Raw genomic sequence first — 22,129 nt, 5'->3', positions numbered from 1 at the left:
ACAACATCCCCTCTTGTCTTTCCATCCTTTAAAACCATGACTTACATGGAAACAATAGCTTCTGCCCAATCTATTAATGTCCCTTTTCCTACCTCTAAGATTGTGTGATTTTCACAGGGACCAGGAGCTGCTCTGAGGCCCTGTTGCTCCCCGATGGTCTGGGCACTGGCTGAGCATGGTTGGTAGGGATGGCAAGTGGGTAAGAGCCCCAAACACCCCAAGTAGTTGGAACTGCTGGAGACAGTGTGCTTGCTCCAAGAGTGGAGTTCCCAGTCTTTCCCAGAAGCCTGCTTTCTACTAATCAGATTGCTTTGGAACAATACTAGGGAATAGGAGAAATGGAGAATGTGTTTATCATTGGGCCTTTAAGCCTGTGCCAGAGTCCCAGAAATCTGTCATCTGAGATGCACACAACCTGAGCAACACCTCCTCTTGGATGTCCCTCCTCAGCTGGGAGATTGGCGGGAGCATCTGCTTCTTTCTCTCTCCCTCTCTCCTGAGTTTTGCTTAAAGATGAGAGGACCCAGATGTGTGATCACCTTGAATAGGCAGACAGATTGCAGAATTTCCCCCAGGGAATGGAATCTTGGGGTTTGTTCATTTCATTCATGTATTCACTTCCCAACAGTTATCTCTTCATGTCCATGAAGAATCAATAGGTTTTGGATTTTCTTTTCGAGAAAGACCAGTCGATTTATGGGAAGAGAGATGGTTAAGAGCAGAAGGAAGTGGAGGCTTCTAGGAGGAACCTTGCAAAAGGAAAGCCCTCTGTCTTCTCTGCCAGGTGAAAGGACAGTGGGAAATGGAAGGGGCCCACAGCTTCAGAAAGCTGGTTTAGCTTCAGAAGAATGGATGTCACTGCATTCAGCTTCTGGCTCTTTCGTTTTCCAGATGAGGCTTATTGTCCCGGGATAAGCAAACTTTGACTTTTAGAAATCGTTGACAAGGCACCTTTGTCTGGATCTGCTTCATTCTTATCAGACTTTGAATTTGAAAGAGTAAATTACTTAAAAGCAAGAGCTCTGGTGGAAATCATAGTAAGAGAATGGATGAGATCATCAAGGACAGTACTTGGGGGCTATCTATAGAAAAGCGAATGAAAGTATTAGATCTATATCCTCAAGGATGGGGAAAGGAGGTGGAAGGCCACGGCACAAAGCTTTGAGATGGAATCACAGAATGTGGAGAGAAAATCCCACCAGAGACAATTCTGTAAGACACTGGAAAGTAAAGAAAAAGAAGACTTCATTTAACATCTTTTTTTTTAAGGAAAAATATTTTTCTGTGCTGGTGGAAATGTTTTATATCCATACTAATATGGTAGCCAAGAGCTACATGTGTCTTTTGAGCATGTGAAATGTGGCTGATTGGCAAACCTGACCTAGCTGTGAGGGAGAGATGGGCAGGGCTGGGCCAAAGCCTCCAGTGGGCAATTGTATTTCAGCTGTTAACTTCAGTGTCCATAGGGGCTCTCCAGAAGAAAGAATGAGAACAGTCCAGGGAAGGAAATCATTTGGGGTTCTGAAGGACCACTGTGACTGGTGGCAGAAGACAGTGAGGGACCTGTGGGCAGGGGAGAGTCACACAATGCCTGGAGCACACTCTAGAATTTTGGCACTTTATCCTAAGGGATTTTTGGTGGATTTTGACTCTGAAAATATACACATGTTCTAAGAGTCTGCAGAGCCACTGGGAGGAGCATATCTTCTTCTCCAGCTGCAGCTACATGCAGGGATGATGGAGAGGTCAGCCAGGATTTGGGCAAGAACAGTGTAGGGCAACAGTGGTGTCCATCTGTCCCAGCCAACTTGGTTTGACACTAAAACAAAGTTTAATTCCATGGAGCCTGCCTTATTTGGGGTTGCTGTAGACTCTTCCCAGCTGTGGTCTGCACCCAGGGTCATTACTTACTGAATGGCAATGGGGCCCTTCAAAGGCACAAGGGTGATGAAAGAGTGTGCATTTGTGGTGACAATTTTGCTACAAGTAACACCCACAGAATCGGGTTTCCACACTTAAACTCAGCTCTGACTGAACAGAAGGCAGACATTGAACTATCTGGCATTTACCCACGGTGGGGCCTGGCACTCCAGTGTCCACAGAAGCCCCCGCTTCCTGGGACATCCCGCCCATTCACACTGCAGAAACACAGAGCTCAGAGCTCTCGTGATCTCCACATCCACTATGTGGTTTTGTGGAAATCAGAAACCCTCAGATCTGTTCAGACTTCCAGATCTGCCTTGGGGAGGGAGAGCTGTAAGCACTCTAGTCTGCTGTCACAGCAGGCCCTGTTAAATTTGCATTTCAACAACAAACTATTTTTTAGCTGAAGTATGAGACAGATTTATACTAAGAAAATTAGTTGACATGCAAATTTAACTGGACATTCTGTATGTTATCAGGCAACCCTATGTGTGGGGGACGTCTTATTGTAATGGGGGATGGAAAAGACTTCTGGGAAAGGTTTGGTGAGTGGACTGGCATGACTGGGCATACCTAGAGTGACTGGAGGGTTTTGCAGTCTTGCAGCTCTGAAATAAAATGCCAAGGACTGGCAGCATTGTCGACAGACCCGGATAGGAGTCCAGCAAGCCTCACTCTGAGCTTCCAATGTTGGGTGAGCTGATGCAAGTACCTTCTCATTTACAGTGAAGACTAGGAAGTAATACCTGGTGTTTGGAGTTGAAGTGATGACTGAAGATAACTTGTGCCAAGGATGTGGCATCTTATAAATACATGATTTTTTAAAAATACAGTAGGACTGGTAAATATCCTCCCAAGTGAAGATTAACGATCGAAGAGAATAGGTCTCTGAGAGAACTGAAGGCCAGGTGAAGCCTGCTGGGCAGCTGTAGGGAGGGCTGGAAGAGGTGTCCTGGGTGCAGGCTGACCTAGCTCCGGGCGATGTGGGAGTCACCTCTCATCTGCCACTGTGGATTTTGACCTCTCTCAGGACAGGACAGTTCTTTCCTAAAATAAAGGAATTTCCTTAAGAGAGATTTATGGAAAGGAATGGAAGATGGCTTGCTTTTTTTTTTTTTTAAATTAACATATAATGTATTAATTTGCTTTGGGGGTACAGGTCTATGAATCATCAGTCTTACAAAATTGACAGCACTCACCATAGCACATATACTGCCCAGTGTCCATAACCCAGCCACCTTATCTGCTCCCCCACTCCCAGCAACCCTCAGTTTGTTTCCTGAGATTAGGAGTCTCTTATAGTTTGTCACCCTCTCTGGTTTCATCTTGTTTCATTTTTTCCTTTCCACCCTCCCATGACCCCCAACCATGCCTCTCAAATTCCTCGTATCAGAGAGATCATACGATAAATGTCTTTCTCAGATTGACTTATTTCATTTACCATAATAGCCTCTAGTTCCATCCACATCGTTGCAAATGGCAAGATTTTGTGGGGTTTTGTTTTTTTGATGGCCGCCTAGCATTCCATTGTATATATATATACCACCTTTTCTTTATCCATTCATCTATTGATGAACATCTAGGTTCTTTCCATAGTTTGGCTATTGTGGACATTTCTGCTATGAACACTTGGGTGCACATGCCACTTCAGATCACTACATTTGTATCTTTAGTGTATATATCCAGTAGTGCGATTGCTGGGTCCTGAGGTAGCTCTATTTTTAACTCTTTCAGAAACCTCCATACTGTTTTCCAGAGTGTCTGCACCAGCTTGCATTCCCACCAACAGTGTGGGATGGTTCCCTCTTCACATCCTCACCAACATCTGTTATTTCCCAACTTGTTAATTTTAGCCATTCTAACTGGTGTGAGGTGATATCTCACTGTGGGTTTGATTTGTATTTACCTGATGGTAAGTGATGTGGAACACTTTTTTATGTATCTGTTGGCCATTTGTATGTCTTCTTTGCAGAAATGTCTGTTCATGTCTTCTGCCCATTTCTTGATTGTTCTTTGGGTGTTGAATTTGATAAGTTCGTTATAGATTTTGAATACTAGCCCTTTATCTGATATTTCATTTGCAAATGTCTTCTCCCATTCTGTTGGTTTTCTTTTGGTTTTGTTGACTATTTCCTTTGATGTGCAAAAGCCTTTTATCTTCATGAAATCCCAATAGTTCATTTTTGCCCTTGCTTCCCTTGCCTTTGGCCATGTACCTAGAAAGAAGTTGCTGCGGCTGAGGTCAAGGAGGTTGCTGCATGTGTTCTCCTCCAAGGATTTTGATGGATTCCGATCTCACATTGAGATCTTTCATCCATTTAGAGTCTATTTTTGTGTGTGGTGTAAGGAAATGGTCCAGTTTCATTTTTCTGCATGTGGCTTTCCAGTTTTCCCAACACCATTTGTTGAAGAGACTGTCTTTTTTCCAATGGACATTCTTTCCTGCTTTGTTGAAGACTAGTTGACCATAGAGTTGAGGGTCCATTTCTGGACTCTTTATTCTGTTTCATTGATCTATGTGTCTGTTTTTGTGTCATTACCATACTGTCTTGATGATTACAGCTTTGTAATACTGCTCGAAGTCTGGAATTGTGATGCTGCCAAATTTGGTTTTCCTTTTCAACATTCCTCTGCCTATTTGGGGTCTTTTCTGGTCCTATATAAATTTCAGGATTATTTGTTCCATTTCTTTGAAAAGAATTGATGGTATTTTGATAGGTATAAATGTGTAGATTGCTCTAGGTAGCATAGACATTTTCACAATATTTGTTCTTCCAATCTATGAGCATAGAATGTTTTGCCATTTCTTTGTGTCTTCCTCAATTTCCTCCATGAGTACTTTTTAGTTTTCTAAGTATAGACTCTTTGCCTCTTTGGTTGGGTTTATTCCTCGGTATCTTATGGTTTGGGGTGCAATTGTAAATGGGATCAACTCCTTAATTTCTTTTTCTTCTGTCTTGCTGTTGGTGTATAGAAATGCAACTGATTTCTGTGCATTGATTTTATATCCTGACACCTTACTGAATTCCTGTTCTAGTAGTTTTGGGATAGAGTATTTTGGGCTTTCCAAATAAAGTATCCTATCATCTACAAAGAGTGAGAGTTTGACTTCTTTGCTGATTCAGATGGCTTTTATTAGATTTTGTTGTCTGATTGCTCAGACTAGGACTTCTAGTATTTTCAGTAGCAATGGTGAGAGTGGACATCCCTGCCATGTTCCTGATCTTAGGGGGAAAGTTCTCAGTTTTTCCCCATTGAGAATGACATTTGCTGTGGGTTTTTCATAGATGGCTTTGAAGACATTGAGGTATGTACCCTCTATCCTTATATTGTGAAGAGTTTTAATCAAGAAAGGATGCTGTACTTTGTCAAATGCTTTTTCTGCATCTATTGAGAGGATCAGATGGTTCTTGTTCTTTCTTTTATTAATGTACTGTATCACATTGATTGATTTGTGGATGTTGAACCAACCTTGCAGCCCAGGAATAAATCCCACTTGGTTGAGGTGAATAATCCTTTTAATGTATTGTTGGATCCTATTGGGTAGTATTTTGGTGAGAATTTTTGCATCTGTGTTTATCAGGGATATTGGTCTGAAATTCTCCTTTTAGATGGGCCCTTGGTCTGGTTTTGGGATCAAGGTAATGTTGGCCTCATAAAAGGAGTTTGGAAGTTTTCCTTCCATTTCTATTTTTTGGAACAGTTTCAGAAGAATAGGTATTAGTTCTTCTTTAAATTCTTGGTAGAATTTCCCTGGGGAGCTGTCTGGCCTTGGACTGTTGTTTGTTGGGAGCCTTTTGAGGACTGCTTCAATCTCCTTACTGGTTATGGGTCTGTTCAAGTTTTCTATTTATTCCTAGTACAGTTTTGGTAATTTATACATCTCTAGGAATGCATCCATTTCTTCCAGAGTGTCAAATTTGCTGGTGTATATTTGCTCATAATATGCTCTTATAATTGTTTGTATTTCTTTGGTGTTGGTTGTGATCTCTCCTCTTTCATTCATGATTTTATTCATTTGTGTCCTTTCTTTATTCTTTTGGATAAGTCTGACTAGGGGTATATCTATCTTATTGATTCTTTCAGAGAACCAGCTCCTAGTTTTGTTGATCTGTTCTACTGTTCCTTTGATTCCTTTGATTGATTTCTGCTCTGATGTTTATTATTTCTCTTCTCCTGCTGGGCTTAGGCTTTCTTTGCTGTTCTTTCTCCAGCTCCTTTAGATGTAGGGTTAGGTTGTGTATTTGAGACCTTTCTTGTTTCTTGAGAAAGGCTTGCATTGCTATATACTTTCCACTCAGGACCGCCTTTGCTGTGTCCCAAAGATTTTGAACAGATGTGTTTTCATTTTCAATTGTTTCCATGAATGTTTTAAATTCTTCCTTAATTTCCTGGTTGACCCATTCATTCTTTAGTAGGATGGTCTTTAGCCTCCATGTATTTGAGTTCTTTCCAACTTTCTTCTTTTGATTGAGGTTTAGTTTCAAAGCTTTGTTGTCTGAAAATTTGCAAGGAATGATCCTAGTCTTTTGGTGCCAGTTGAGACCTGATTTGTGAACCAGGATGTGATCTAGTCTGGAGAATGTTCCTTGTGAACTAGAGAAGCATTCTCTTGGTTTGGGATGGAATGTTCTGAATAGATCTGTGATGTACATCTGGTCTAATGTGTCATTTAAAGCCTTTATATCCTTGTTGATCTTTTGCTTAGAATATCTGTCCATTTCAATGAGGAGGGTGTGAAAGTGCCCTACTATTATTGTATTATTGTTGATGTGTTTCTTTGATTTTGTTATTAATTGGCTTATTTAATTGGCTGCTCTCATGTTAGTGGCATAGATATTTAAAATTGTTAGATCTTCTTGTCAGATAGATTCTTTAAGTATGATATAGTGTCCTTCCTCACCTCTTATTATAGTCTTTGGCTTAAAAATAATTTGTCTGATGTAAGAATTGCCCACCCAGCTTTCTTTTGATGTCCATTAGCATGGTAAGTTGTTTTCTACTCCCTTACTTTATATATGGAGGTGTCTTTGAGTCTAAAATTAATCTCTTGCAGACAGCATACTGATGGGTGTTGTTTTTTTATCCTTCTGACACCCTGTGTCTTTTGAATGGGAGCATTTAGCCCATTTACATTCAGGGTAACTATTGAAAGATATGAATTTTGCCATTGTATTGCTTGTAAGGTGACTGTTACTGCCCTTTCTGGTCTGTTACTTTTAGGTTCTCTCTTTACTTAGAGGAACCGTTTTAATATTTCTTGTAGGGCTGGTTTGTGTTTACAAATTCTTTTAATTTTTGTTTGTCTTGGAAGATTTGTATCTCTCCTTTTATTTTCAATGACAGCCTAGCTGAATATAGTATTCTTGGCTGCATATTTTTCTCATTTAGTGCTCTGAATATATCATGCCTGTCCTTTCTGGCCTGCCAACTCTCTGTGGGTAGCTCTGCTGCCCTCTAATATTTCTACTCTTGTATGTTACAGACTTCTTGTCCCAAGCTGCTTTCAGGATTTTCTCTTTGTCACTGAGACTTGTAAGTTTTACTATTAGATGACGTGGTGTAGACCTATTTTTATTGATTTTGAGGGGATTTCTCTGTGCTTCCTGGATTTTGATGCTTGTTCCTTTTGCCAAATTAGGGAAATCCTCTGTTATAATTTCCTCCAATATACCTTCTGCCCCCCTCTTTCTTCTTTTTCTGAATCCCAATTATTCTAATATTGTTTTATCTTATGGTATCATTTATCTCTCAAATTCTCTCCTCATTGTCCAGTAGTTTTTTGTCTCTCTTTTTCTCACCTTCTTTATTCTCTATCCTTTGGTTTTCTATATCATTAATTCTCTCTTCTGGCTCACTTATCCTAGCAGTAAGAGCCTCCATTTTTTATTGCACCTCATTAATAGCTTTTATGATTTCAACTTGGTTAGATTTTATCTCTTTAATATCTTTAGGAAGGTCTTGTATTTCTTCAGAAAGGGATTCTCTAGTATCTTCCATGCTTTTCTGGAGCCCAGCTAGCACCTTGATAATTGTCATTCTGATCTCTAGTTCTGACACATTACTAATGTCCATAATGATTAGGTCCCCAGACATTGGTACTGCCTCTTCTTTTTTAAAAAATATTTTGATTATTTATTTGATAGAGAGAGAAAGAGAGAGAGCACAAGCGGGGGTGGGGGGCAGCAGAGGGAGAAGTAGAAGAGCAGGTTCCCTGCTGAGCAGGGTGTCTGATGCAGGACTTGATTCCAGGACTCTAGGATCATGAGCTGAGTCGAAGGCAGAGTCTTAACCATCTGAGCCACTAAGGCACCCCATTGTACTTTTTTTTTTTTTTTTGAGGTGAATTTTTTCACCTTGTCTTTTAATCCAGATAAGAATAGAGGAATAAGGGCACCTGGGTGGCTCAGTGGGTTAAGCCGCTGCCTTCGGCTCAGGTCATGATCCCAGGGTCCTGAAATCGAGGCCCGCATCGGGCTCTCTGCTCAGCAGGGAGCCTGCTTCCTCCTCTCTCTCTGCCTGCTTGTGATTTCTGTCAAATAAATAAATAAAATCTTAAAAAAAAATAGAGGAATAAGAGAACAAAATACTAAAAGGGTAGCAACAACCCCAGAAAAATATACACTAACCAAATCAGAAGAGACCCGAACCTAGGGATAGAAGAATGGAGGGGAGAAAAAAATATATATATGTATATATTATATTTATATGTATCTATTAGACTTGTGAATAGAACAGAGCCACATGCTTGATTTTGAGTGTATTTTGGTTTGTTAGAAGAAACTTCTTCCCAAAATTTCAAAGAAAGAAAAACTTATATATATGCAAAAATATGGGTAAACATGATGAGGGGATGGAATATGACTGTAAAGATTTAAAATAAGTTTCTAAAAAAGGAATTGATACAATAAGAAGTTGGTTGAAAAAATTAAAAAAAAAAAAAAAAAGAGAGGAAAGAATGTGATCGGGCTGGAGACTAGACAAAGCCATGCACTAGAGTTAGGGTATATTTTGATCTATTAGAAGAAACTGTATCCCAAAATTTTATAGAAAGAAAAGTGTGTGTGTGTGTATGGTTAAATACAAGGAAGAGACAGAAGATGACCATAACAATGAAAATTTTAAAAGATTTTTAAAAAGGTATTGATAAGATAAAATATTTTTAAAAGGCTAAAATAGGAAACAGAAAAAAATTTAAAATACAATAAGAAAAAATAAAATTTTAAAAATTTAACTTTGAAAGACTAAAGAATCATGGGAAAAACCTTTGAATTCTATGTGCTGTATATCTGTAGTTCTGAAGTTTTGCAGTCCTCAGTGATCGGTGAACTTGGTCTTGGCTAGATGTTCTTGCTGATCTTCTAGGTGAGGGGCCTATTGTAGTGATTCTCAAATGTCTTTGCCTGAGGCAGAACTGCACAGCCCTTGTCAAGGGCCGGGCTAAGTAATCTGTTCGGGTTCGCTCTAAGTAATCTGTTCGGGTTCGCTCTCGGGAACTTTTGTTCCCTGAATGCTTTCTGTAGAGCTCTGGAGGATGGGAATGAAAATGGCGACCTCCTATCCTGGGCTGGAGAAGCCAAGAGCTCAAGGCTCCACTCAGAGCAAAGCAGTCAATCACTCCTGTCTCCCTGGTCTCTGGTTGCACTCCAAGCTCATCCAGCCTGTGACTGAGCATTTCTGTCTCTGGTGCATGGCCCTGTTTGGAGCCCCCAAACCCAGCAGATTCCTGCAGCATGCTGCCATGCTGTTTCTCCCAGAGGAGGAAGGTGAGTTTCCCCAGATCAGCCACTTGTGGAGTCCCTGCTTGAAAAGTAGTGACCTGATTGCACCTTGGATCATGGTTTAAGGTAACCCTGAGCTAAGAACCCACTTCTTGGCTCTGTCTCTGCATAGACTTCTCCACTCTGATACCTGAGAACTCTGCCACCCTTAGACACTCTTGGTCTTTTTGTGACCCTGTAGGTCCTGAGACCACACTGTCCCTGTGAGGGCTCCACCCCGCACTGAGCCTCTGGAGTGATATCTCCCAGTGGAGCAGACTTCTAAAAGTTCCAACTTTGTGCTCCACTGCTCTCTCACTTGCTGGGAGCCAACCCCTCCCCTTGCAGTCTATTTTCCCATATATCATCTCAGATTCACTTCTCTGTACTTCTTACCTTCTAGAAAGTGGTCGGCTTTCTGTTCCTAGAATTGTTGCTCTTCTTCTCTCCAATATCCTATTGAGTTTGTAGGTGTTCAGAATGGTTTGATAACTATCTAGCTGAGTTTCTGGGACAGGATAATATTTAGATCTTCTATTTCTCTGCCATCTTCTCCTCCCCACTGGCTTGGATTTAAAAAAATTAAAGCCATCAATCTATTATTTGCTTTGATTGAACATGAGGTCAGAAACAAAAGAGCTTCTTTGTGTATCTGGTGAAGAATATGATGGGAATTTGTGGATATAAGGTAAGGTAGAAATGGAAGGCATCTCAGTGAATGAGCTTTATGAAGGGGTGTGTTGTGTCTACTGGTCCACTGAGGGGGCCCAAAAGAATGGAGAGAGAGGACCCCTTCTGTGGGTCAGGTGCTGACTAGTCCTTCCATGTCTGTGTGGCATTTTATGGTATGTCCACAAGCTCTTTGACACTGTTCAAAAAGTGGACCCAAAGTCTCCTCTTCTTAAGTGAAATCAGGACTTAGTGACTCACTTCTAACAAATAGATTGTGGTGGAGGTGATGGTGCATAGGGCTTCCAAGACTAGGTCATAAAAGATACTGCCTCTTCTTCTTCTCTCTGGGATCACTGGCTCTAGGGGAAGCCTGATGCAATAGCATAAGGACTCTTAACAGCCCTACAGAGACATCCACAGGATGAGGAATGGAGGCCTTCCACCAACAGCCATGTCGAGGGGACATCTTAGAAGCAGAGTCTCCCGTCGTAGCCAGATCTTCAGATAACTAGAGCCTCATGAACGACACTGAGTCCAAACCACCCAGCTAAGCTGCTTCCAGATCCCTGACTGTCAGAAGCTATGTGAGATGATAAATCCTGGTTTGAGGCTGCTAAATTTGGAGGTGCTTTGTTATGTAACAGTGAATAATTAATACAAAAACAATAACTAAAACATATTGAGTGCTTAGTATGTGTCAAGGACCCTTTTAAACATTTACACATGTTAACTGTTATTTTGTCTATTTTGCAAATGAAGATAGTGAGGTACAGAAAGGTTACATAACTTGCCCAGGTACATACATAGTAAGTGACCTAAATATACCTATATTCCTTTTCCATATGTTATTTCTCATACATGTTTGTTTTACTGCTGTACTGTCTGTTTCTTTACTAGATTATAAATTCCAGAAGGTCAGGGAAGACATCCTACCCGTATCATCAGAACCTAGCAGAGTGCTTAGAATACAGTATGTCTAAAATAAATATTTAGATAAATTGAATAATGGATGTTGAAGAAATAAATTTAAAAATCATTATACACCAGCTCTTTGCTCTAGAAGCTTGAGCTTTTGGGTCTAACACAGAGCCATATAACATATAACATATAACATATAACATATAACCTATAACACAGAACTTCACTGTTGGATGATATTAATGTGTCCTTTCATTTAGAACTGAAAACTTGGACTTTATTTTGTTGCCAATTTTAGATGGCTCTCAATGCCTCAAACTAACCCAGAAATCCACTGTTTCACAAATGTGCACTTAAATCCAAGGAAAATTGGAAATAACCTAAATACCCAAATATTAGAGTCTAATAAATTATGCACTTTAGTGCAATGAAATTTTATACAAGCTCTAAGATTATATAACTATGTTGAATTAAGAAAAATATTTCAAACCATGTTCAATGAAAATAGCAGAAACAAAGTAAATTTTAGGTAAATTCATATTATACATTACACAATTATTAAAATAAGCATATTTATTTGTATTCCATGAAGTGACTACAAAGGCATATTTCTGAGTTTTAAAGTTAGTAACATATGGATAGTATCATGCAAAATAGTATCTTTAGTTAAAAAGCAAAGAAAAATCCCTTTCCAAGTATGTCCCCTAAACTAAGTCACAATAAACACTGAAAGAACATTTCATGTGAAGCTTTGTTTTTATATGTATTGGTGGAGGCAAGCCTGGCATGTCAATGAACATGGTATATCATACTAATAGCACCACATGTCAATGAGCACGTGACCCAGCATGAAGCAAAATCAACCAGATGTTAGCAGATTCCAGCCAGAAGACTCACCACAAGGATTCTTTGACTAAATATTGTCTGGTCAAGTGCCTCAATTTATAGATATGGAAAGTGAGGCACGGAGAGGTGAAGGGTTGTGTACACCAGGCCAGAAAGCAGGAGCTGAGGTGAGTATTCAGATCTTTGGAGTCTTCCCTGAACTCTAGAGGGTAATGCACATTCTGGAGCTCTTTAATGTGTGTTGTATGTCATGAGGATAAACTACTTTTATGCCCATTTTACAGGTGGTCACAGAAGTTTGAGTGACTTAATGTTTTAGTTCAGAGTGTGATTTCTTATGTGAGACTACTGAGGCTCAAGCCTTTCTCAAAAATTTAACCGGTATAAATGACTGGGAAAAGTTGCATAGTCTCCCTAAGACTTAGGATCATCTAGAAAGTGGGGATAAAACTAACTCTATGTGACAACACTGTTGTGAGGGTCACATGAGATAGCTCACCCAGAGTTCCTAGCAGAGCACCTGCACATCATGAAAACTTAATCCATGTTACCTTTTTTTAAAAAAAAATTATTTATAGGGGCGCCTGGGTGGCTCAGTGGGTTAAGCCGCTGCCTTCGGCTCAGGTCATGATCTCGGGGTCCTGGGATCGAGTCCCGCATCGGGCTCTCTGCTCGGAAGGGAGCCTGCTTCCTCCTCTCTCTCTGTCTGCCTCTCTGCCTACTTGTGATCTCTGTCAAATAAATAAATAAAATCTTTAAAAAAAAAATTATTTATATATCAACTGTGAGAGATCAGAGCTGGAGTTCCAAACTGACATTTGGAATTCTACAGATGTTCTACAACTCCAAGTCTGACATATTTTTGTTCATAACTCAGCTGTTGTCTGATGCTACAAGTGAGAGGTATGACTTTGAGCAACCTGTTTCCTTTCTCTGAGGATCTTCTTTACCTTGGTAATGAGATGTGTCTAATCCGAGCTACCTATGTCAGCTCTGAGATTGTTTGTAGTTCTGGGATTCTATTCCTTCCTGAGTGCCCACCATGGGAAATGACTGATCTCAGGACCATACAAGATGTGCAGACGGTCCTGCCCCAAAGTTAGCTTGGATAACACGCATGTGCCGTCTAGTGCATGATTAGGAAGAAAACAAAAGCTGCTTTTAGAGGGAGAGGGAGAAGCAGGCATTCAGGGCTTTGGAAGGGAGATATCCACTTTCAACAGGTGGAGTTAAGGGAAATTAAATGTAAAAAAGCACTTTCAGGATAGGCCTGGAGCAGCAAGGATGATGGGAGAATAATGGGGAAGGAGGCTGGAGTGGGAGGGAGGCAGGTGCCCATAGTGAGGGCTTCAAACAGAAGTAAGATAGAAATATGCATGATAAAGTAGAGCAGCGTGGACAGTGCAGGTGACAAGGCTCAAGTGAGGGTAAGTCTGTGGAAAGGGAGGATTGGGAGGAAGAAGAAGAGAAGAAAGGGCCAGAGGAGATTCTGTCTTTCTTGTCTCTGTGGAACCTGAGGCTGAGGATGGCTCTTAGACTGTTCACGCCTCAAGAAATGACAAGCTGGGGAAAGGGAGATGATTGCTTTCTACTGGGGAACTGCTCTGGTGGGGTGACTTGGGGCATCAGGTGGTGGTGGCCAGGAGAAAGCAGATGCAAGGAGCTGTGTCTCTTTGGGGAGGCCAGGGCTGGCTGCACAGGAGTTGTGCTTTGCTTGTGGATTCCTTCCAACAGTATTCACCAGACGCCTCCTCTACCAGGCGCTCTGAGGGACAGTGCATGGAGCTCCCTGTCACTGGCCTCTGAGCAGTTTATTTCCTAGCCATGAGACTCAGATGCATCAGAGTGGAGGCCATGGGGCATCAGGGACACCCTGTGCTCATGTCCACAGTGCATTCATTCCCAAAGGATCTAGGTCCTGGTCTCCACCTACAGCAGATGAGCTGACACTGCTCAGGGCACCCAGGCTGCAGACACAGAGCTCTGAGGAGGTCCTGGCAGAGCCGGGCACATGGATGTGAACAGAGGACTCAAGCCAGCAATAGTGGCCCTTACTGATACATTTTTTTCCCCAAAGTTGCTGTCTGTGAGGTGGTAAGAATAGCATTAACCAAAGGCAGGAGAGAGGAAGCAGGGTTTGATGGAGATGCAATGTGGTGGAGAGAATGAGAAAGGAGGGGTGACAGGGTGTCCTCCCTGCTGTGCTCACCGCTGGCCTGTCCTTACAGTCACTGGTCACTGCTGCCATCATCTTCCCACATTGTAACCCAGGACGCTGACATAAGGCTAGACACTGACTATTTGATTCAGTGATTAGTACGAGTTGCATGGGAGTCAGAGTTTGAGAGATGTGGCTTAGGAAGAAAAATAGGATCAAAGGGCCAATGAGGGTAGAGAGATGAATTCGAGCTGCAGCTGAAAGATGTGTGCCCACCTGGCCTGCTTTGTCTGAACTCCATACCCCAAGGTCCAGGGGTGACCCTAGGCATAGACTTGCTGCCTGGGGTGCCCAGGACCAGGAAGAGCCTCGGGGTGAGCCCAGGAACAGTCTTTGAGCATTTCAAATTATAAAGTCAATATTGAAAATCAGGAGCCGGGAAGGCCTGGGATGAAACAGTTAATGATAAGCAATCACCACAAATGTGAAAGGAAGGGAAATGCAGCAGTTTCAAGCTTTGGGGTCACACCAACTTGATCTGGGAGCCAGGTGTGTCATGTCCTATGTATGAGGCCCTGGGCAAGTGGCTGGTCACTTCCATTAGAGTTCTAGTCAAATTCATAGAGCAGAAACACAATAGAATAGCTTAACCTATTAAGGATTTGCTTTCTCACATGAAATGAAGTCCTGAGATAGATGTCCAGGCCGGCGCTGTGGCTCTCCATGTCATCTGTGTCCCCAGATCCTCTCTTTCCACATTGCACATAGGTGAGGCTTTTGTCCTCTTTCTTCCAGCCTCATGTTCATAGGAGGCTGCTTCCCCACAGCCCTATGTCTGCACTCCCGACAGACAGAAGGACAGAAGTAGAGAACAATGGCACCAGAACCTGGGAAGCAACCTATTCTGAGACCCGCCCCCCCCCCCCCCCAGCTCAGGGCAGGTTGCCTGGAGAGGGAACTGGCTGTCTTACTGCCCTAAATAGAATATTTTGCCAGTGAACAAGAAGGGGAATAAATGGTGAGTAGGCACCTAGGAGTGTTTGCCCTGCCTCTTCCCTATTCATGCAATGGTCCCACGATATCCATTCAAGGAGGTTAGCATAGAACTTGGCATGTAGTAGTGGACTATGGGGTGAGCACCTGACAAAAACGAAGGGGATTTTTCTTTTGAGAAAAATGTTACATCCAAACTCATCAAGATATGTAACATTTACCATGTGCAATATTTTGTATATTAATATTTCTACTATAGTTGGTAAAAACCAAAGAGTATTGATTGGAGATGTTTCCTCATTTGGACTGCTATATTCAGCCAGAAGTCTGTGCTCATTCATTTTAAAATAAATTTAATATTTTATTATAGTTTAAAAAACTTTTTAAAAAATGTTTTGGTTTTCAAATGATCCTTTATTGAAATATTTTCCTTTGTAGTTCTTATGTCGCTGGGCATTCCACCGTACTGCCATTGCTGTCATGAGGGTGGTGGCCATCAATATTGCAGCCCACAGTTTGGGCAGTCCCCAGGATCTCTCCAATGGTTCCAGAGAATTCTCTGGCTAAAGATCAGTTGCCACATCTGTTGGGCAATGTTGACAATCTTATCAAAAGTGGTATTTCCACTGTCTTTCATGTTTTTCCACTTCTTTCTGTCTCTTGGGGGTTCCTTGAGGGCTTTTCCAGTCAGGGCAGAGGCAGAAAGTACCACTTCATGTGGGCCTGTGTGTTATGAATGATCAATTTCACCATAATCCTCAGCTTCTTCCAAACACCAGTTCCCTTGGCGATGACATCACCAACCTTTTTTTGGAGACAGACCCAGGGGGGAGATCTTTGGGGCCAGGGCAGATGTGGCACTAACTGCCCCACCGGTACTTATACTTTAGGTATATATACTTATACTCATACTTATACTTTAAGTATATATACTTATACTTTAGGTATAAGACTTTGATCTTCTTGGAGTTCAACCTGGGCCCATGGTGGAGGCGGCTTATGTCGAATGAAACTGGATTTGGGACCACTGAAAACAGTTGCACTTTTGCCTCCTTTAAGTCAAAAGCTAGGACAGTTTTAGATTTACAAAAATATTATGAAGATAGTATAGAGGGTTCCATATATTCCACACCCAGTTTCTTTTATTATTAACATCTTATATTAGATGGTACATTTGACAAAATTAATGACCTAATATTGATGTATTAGATTTACCTAAATTCTTTAGTTAACACACACTCCCTTCGTTTTTACCTAATATCTTTCATCTGTTCTAGATCCCATCCAGGATACTATATTACATTTAATCTTCATGGCTTCTTAGGCTCCTCTTGGCTGTGACAGTTTTTCAAACTTTCCTTGCTTTGGATGATCTCAATAGTCTTGAGGAGTACTGATCAGGTATATTTTAGAATTTTAGAATGCCCCTCTACTGGGATTTGTGCAATGATTTTTCTCATGATTAGTCTGGTGTTTTGTGTTCTTGGGAGGGAAATCAGAGGTAAAGAGCCATTCTCTTCACATCATATCAAGGGTACATGTTATCAGTATGCCATCACTGTTGATATTGACCTTGATCACTTGACTGAGAAAGTATTTGTCAGGCTTCTCCACTGTGAAGTTACTCTGCCTCCCTTTTCATACATTACTCTTTGGAAGGAAGTCATTATGTGCAACTCATATATGGAGAGTTATGGAGAGTTATGCTCACCTCATCGAAGGCTGAGTATCTCTATAATTTATTTGGAATTCTGCATGGGAGATTTTCCTCTTCTCCCCAGTTATTTATTTATTCAGTCATTTGTTTATATAAGTATGGACTCATGAATATTTACTTTATATTTGGGGCTATAATCTAATACAGTTGACTCCTGGACAATGCAGGGATTTGGAGTACTCACCCCTGTGTAGTCAAAAATTCACATATAGCTTTTGACTTCCCCAAAACTCTATTATTAATAGCATATTATTGACCAAAAGCTTTATTAATAACATAAACATTTGACTAACACATAGTTTGTATATTATACATATTATATACTATATGCTTATGATAAAGTTAAGATAGATAAAAGAAAATGTTATTAAGAAAATCATAAGAAAAACAAATATATTTACAGTACTATTCTCTATCTATTGAAAAAAATCCACAGATAAGTGAAACTGTGCAGTTCAAACCCATGTTGTTTAAGAATCAACTGTACTACATTATTTATTTTGCGGATCAAATTTTTCCAACCTTGGCCATTGGGAGCTTTTTCAGTTGTCTCCTATGTCCTTTCAAAGTGCCCCATCAATACATTTTGTTGTTGTTTGACCATTTCCTTGCTTTTTGGCACTATAAGGTGCTCTAGGCTCATCTTGTGGATTTTCTGTTCCAGTTCTACAATTACCATTTTTTCCAAGGAACACAATGGTATTAGAAACCAAGATTTGGGTGCTAGGTATGCTCCTTGCTATTGGGATGTCTTTGCTTCTGGGTCCTCTCAGGGATAGAGGAAGGAAATATTTGTATATATACTAAGTCATATATGTGTATGCTTGTACATGCACATATGTATGTATATACGTAATCACTTGTATCTTTATTAATCTAAACATGATTTTATGCTATTTCTCCAACTCTGGTGCATTTCTGTATGGAACATTTTAGGCTCTTCTCATTGCTTATCTGTCAGCACTTGCTTCAGTAAAAAGTTTGGCTCCCACCCTCTGTATCCTGGAAAATTATTCTCCAAAAGTTAAGAAGAAATAAAAACTCTCTTAGAAAAAAAATCTGAAGCCATTCATCACTGTCAGACCTGTCCTCTAGGAAATGTTTTAGAAGTTCTTCAGGTAAAAGGAAAATGATAAAGTGAGAAACTGATCTATGTAAAGAAAGTGTTGGAAAAGGAAAAAAAAATGAAAGTAAAATAGAATCTTTTTCTTATTGTTAATTGGTATACCTTTTAATTAATTAAAATAATAATAATAGTAATTATTGGGTGATTATGGCATACAAATAAGTGAAATAAGTGAATGACAGTGGTAGTGTCATGTCAGGAACCAGGAACTCCTTGAACATGGCCTTGAACACTCTTGTTATCTATCAAGAACCATTCTGTTGTAATCCTTACACTAGTTGATAACATTTGGAGGCAAACATATCTCCTAGTCAATGCCTCATCCAATTCTGTTAGTCTAATAAAAGTAGAACAGGACATTAGTCCTCATAGGGACTGGGGAGTCAGGGAGGTAATAGAAAAAGAAATCAGAAGGAGCTGAAGATTCATGTCCAGTTATATGAACTGGAGCCAAGGAGTTGATGTTGGGAATAGGAAGGTAGAGTCACACTGGAAAATACAATAGGGAAGCCATTTGAATAGAATGGAGTACTGGAAAGCAAAGACTTGTGACTTGGGCAACACACATGCAGAATTTCCACCCACTCACTGCTCTAGTTCTTTGTGTGTCCTCTGTGGTTTTTCTGGGGCTACTTGCTGAATTCACCCAAGATATAGGTGCCCTGCTACCCTCAACTGAGTGACTTAGGGTACAACCCCTCAAACTTCCGAGTACAGAAGTTGGTTAAATTTGTACAAGTTTGCAGTTTAGCTCAGTTAAAGGTGTGAGTCTGGTGGGCTCCGAGGATGTTCTACTGGGGGATTTGGGAAAGGAGAAACTGGGTTGGGATGTTGCACAATACACACAGTGCAATGTGTTCTTGTTGGTGAGTAGAGGGAGAAATGACCACAGGGAATCCCACAAATATTTTAGAGAAAACAGTCCTTACAACAAACTCACAGTCACTGTGGAATTTGCTGTACTGGGCTTTCATTTGGACAAAACACTGATGGTTAGAGTGAAATGTCCCTACAACCTGAACATAAATGTCTCTTTTGAGATTTCCATATCATAAAGTGAAGAAATGTTTTCTCTTCTTAGTGGTTATTACAAGAATTCTTTACTCAGAAGGGACTTGAATTTTTTTGGAAATTGGCTTTATAAGTCTATTGAGGCGATAGAAACAAGCTTTAAGGACCTGGGTTTTGGACTTGTGCCTAGTTTCCATGAGGAAGAGAAAAACTCTGTCTAATAAATGGGAAGGGGAAGAGTTTGATGTTCCTACAGAGACAAAGCTGGGAGAAGAGAAAAAGGATCAAGAAGGACTAACTCCCATGGGAAGGGATGATTAATGGCTCTGGAGTTGAGAACAGATCCTAATAGAGCAAATAGAAATGTCTGATAGAGTTTTGGTTGTTTTGTTTTGTTTTTGTTATGTTGGGGCTGGGTGATGCAAATCCTCTTTGCCACCTCCTCTGTAAAATTGCCCCTGATCTGGGATATGTGTATTGGGGGTAGGGAATTATGAAGGAAAGAAGGAGATCCAGACAATAGACTGTACCCATGTAATTGATCAGAGAAGCTCTTTTCCAGAGGTCACTAGGCATGTCAAGTTGAGTGTGTGTTTTCTTGATCAAGGCAAGATGAGTGAAATCTAAACCTCCTTTAAGTCTTGGCTGTATATGAAAGAAATCTGTAACAATAATTGATTTATCTGTGTGAACCAAAGTTGAAAACTTCACAGTAGCAGCATACCTCTCATTGTTTAGGGGCGCTTGTTATATTTCCTCTGACTTCGCGGAAAAGCATGATGGGCTAATCTGTCCATTCTGGCAACCTGTATTCATGATCCTGTAAATAAAATACACTTACCCAAAAAAAAGACTTGAGAGGTGAAGGCCAGCAAACCTGCCTGAAAAGATTTGCTATAGTAATTTCTTTTGACAGAAGGCAAATTATATCAGAGGGAAACTTGAAACATCAGGAATGGAGGGGCAATAGAAATAGTAAATATTTGGATAAATACACTTTTCTCTTCTTCAGTTCTTTAAAATATGTTAGATGGATAAAAGCAAATATAACATTTTCAGTGAATGAGGTTTTCAATGCACATAGATGTAATACTTTAGACAACTACTACGTAGAAGGGAGAAGGAAGGAAAATCTGTATGTTGGTAAGGTCTATACATCCCACTTAAAGTTATAAAACATTGACTCTAAAAATTTTTAAAATTAAATATGTTTATCATAATCTACAGAATAATCACTAAACAGAAAAATGAAATAAGAAAACAAACTATACAAAGATATAGTAAAAATACAACAGATAAAATAGAATATTAAAAAGTGTTTAAATATCGCAAAAGAAGACAAGGAAAAAGGCAACAAAGAAATGAAAAACTGAGGTAATAAGCAGACATCGAATAGAAAATGGTAAACTTAAATCTAAACATGTAAATAATTACATTAAATGTAAATGGTCTAGACACACCCATTAAGAAAGAGAGACTATCAGAATGAATAAACAAACACATGACACAGCTGTATGTTGTCTAAATGATAATGACAGAGGTAATTTAAAGTAAAATGATAGAGAAATATATTGCATGCTAACCCTAAGCTAACACTGAAATAGCTATGTTAATATCAAAGTAGACTTCAGAGCAAAGAAAATTACTAGTGACAAAGAAGGAAAATATGTAATGATAAAGGAGTCAGCTCTTCATGAAGACTTAACAGCCATACATGTGTAAAAATTAATCAGAGCTTCAAAACACATAACGTAAAAAGTGGCAGACTGAAAGGATTAATAAACAAACACACAATCTTAGTTGGAGATTTCAACACTCTGTTGGTAATGATAGTACTAACAGAAAAAATCATCAAGGATATAGGAGAACTGATAAACACCATCAACCATTTATAGAGTTTCCCACCTGAACCAGCAGAATATACATTCAAGGGAAAGTAGATTACCTGAACTGAACAAAGAAGAATATACAATATACAAAATTTGTAAACTGAAGGTAAAGGGATGTTGTGAGGCAAATTTATAGAACTTAGTGCTTATATTGGAAAAGAAGGAAAGTTTCAAATAAATAAGCTTTCGCCTTTCATCTAAGCTTTCATCTTGGGTCTCTATAAAGAGAAGAGTAAAATAATGTCAAAGCAAGCAGAAGGAAGAATATAAATTTAAGACCAGAAATCAATGAAACTTAAAACAGAAAATCAAAGAGAAGAATTGATAAAACCAAGAGCTGTTTTTTTTTTTTAAAGACAAACCTCTAAAAAAAACTGACTAAGATAAGAGAGGACTCATATTTTCAGTATGAGGAATGAAAGAAGGGATTTTTACTGTAGATCCTGCAGACATTAAAAGAATAATAGGAGATTATTATGGACAACTTTATGCTCATAAATATGATAACCTAAAAGAAAAGGACACATTTTAAAAAACCATAGGTTACCAAGACACACTCAAAATTAAATAGATAACTAAAATAAGTTGACTTTTTAGTTAAAACCCTTTTGAAAAAGGGATGTCTGGTCCAGGTGGTTTCACTGGAAAATTCTAAAATAACATTTAAAGAAGAAATAATACCAATTCTAAACAATTTCTTTCAGAAACTAGAAGAGGTGGGAATAATTCCAAAGTCAGTTTATAAATGATGGCAACTGCCAGAACCCACGGTTATCCTTGGGGAGTGAAACAGGGACAATAAGTGTATTTTTTTCTTTCATTTTAAGCCATTTTATAGGAGGGACAGGGATTTTGTATTTAATCATGTGCATGCATTACTTTAATTATAATTGTAATTAAACATGAGTATCCTGATTACAGGTCTGTGAGGCCCTCAGCACAGAGTTATTGGTTGTATCACCGTAGAGACTCTGTCACTGGAAACCAGTGACCCTGCTGTCATTTCTTCCTCTAAAAAAAGTTCTTTTTTTGCAACTCCAGAGCTGTCTCAGAGGACTTCCAGTGGCAGGACATCTGACCTGCCTCATTTCAGCTCTTTTATTGACAATTTCCCCC

This window comes from Mustela nivalis (genome assembly GCF_964662115.1).
Source record: "Mustela nivalis genome assembly, chromosome: 2".
In the NCBI taxonomy this organism is placed as follows: Eukaryota; Metazoa; Chordata; class Mammalia; order Carnivora; family Mustelidae; genus Mustela; species Mustela nivalis.
This window is presented reverse-complemented; position numbering follows the sequence as displayed.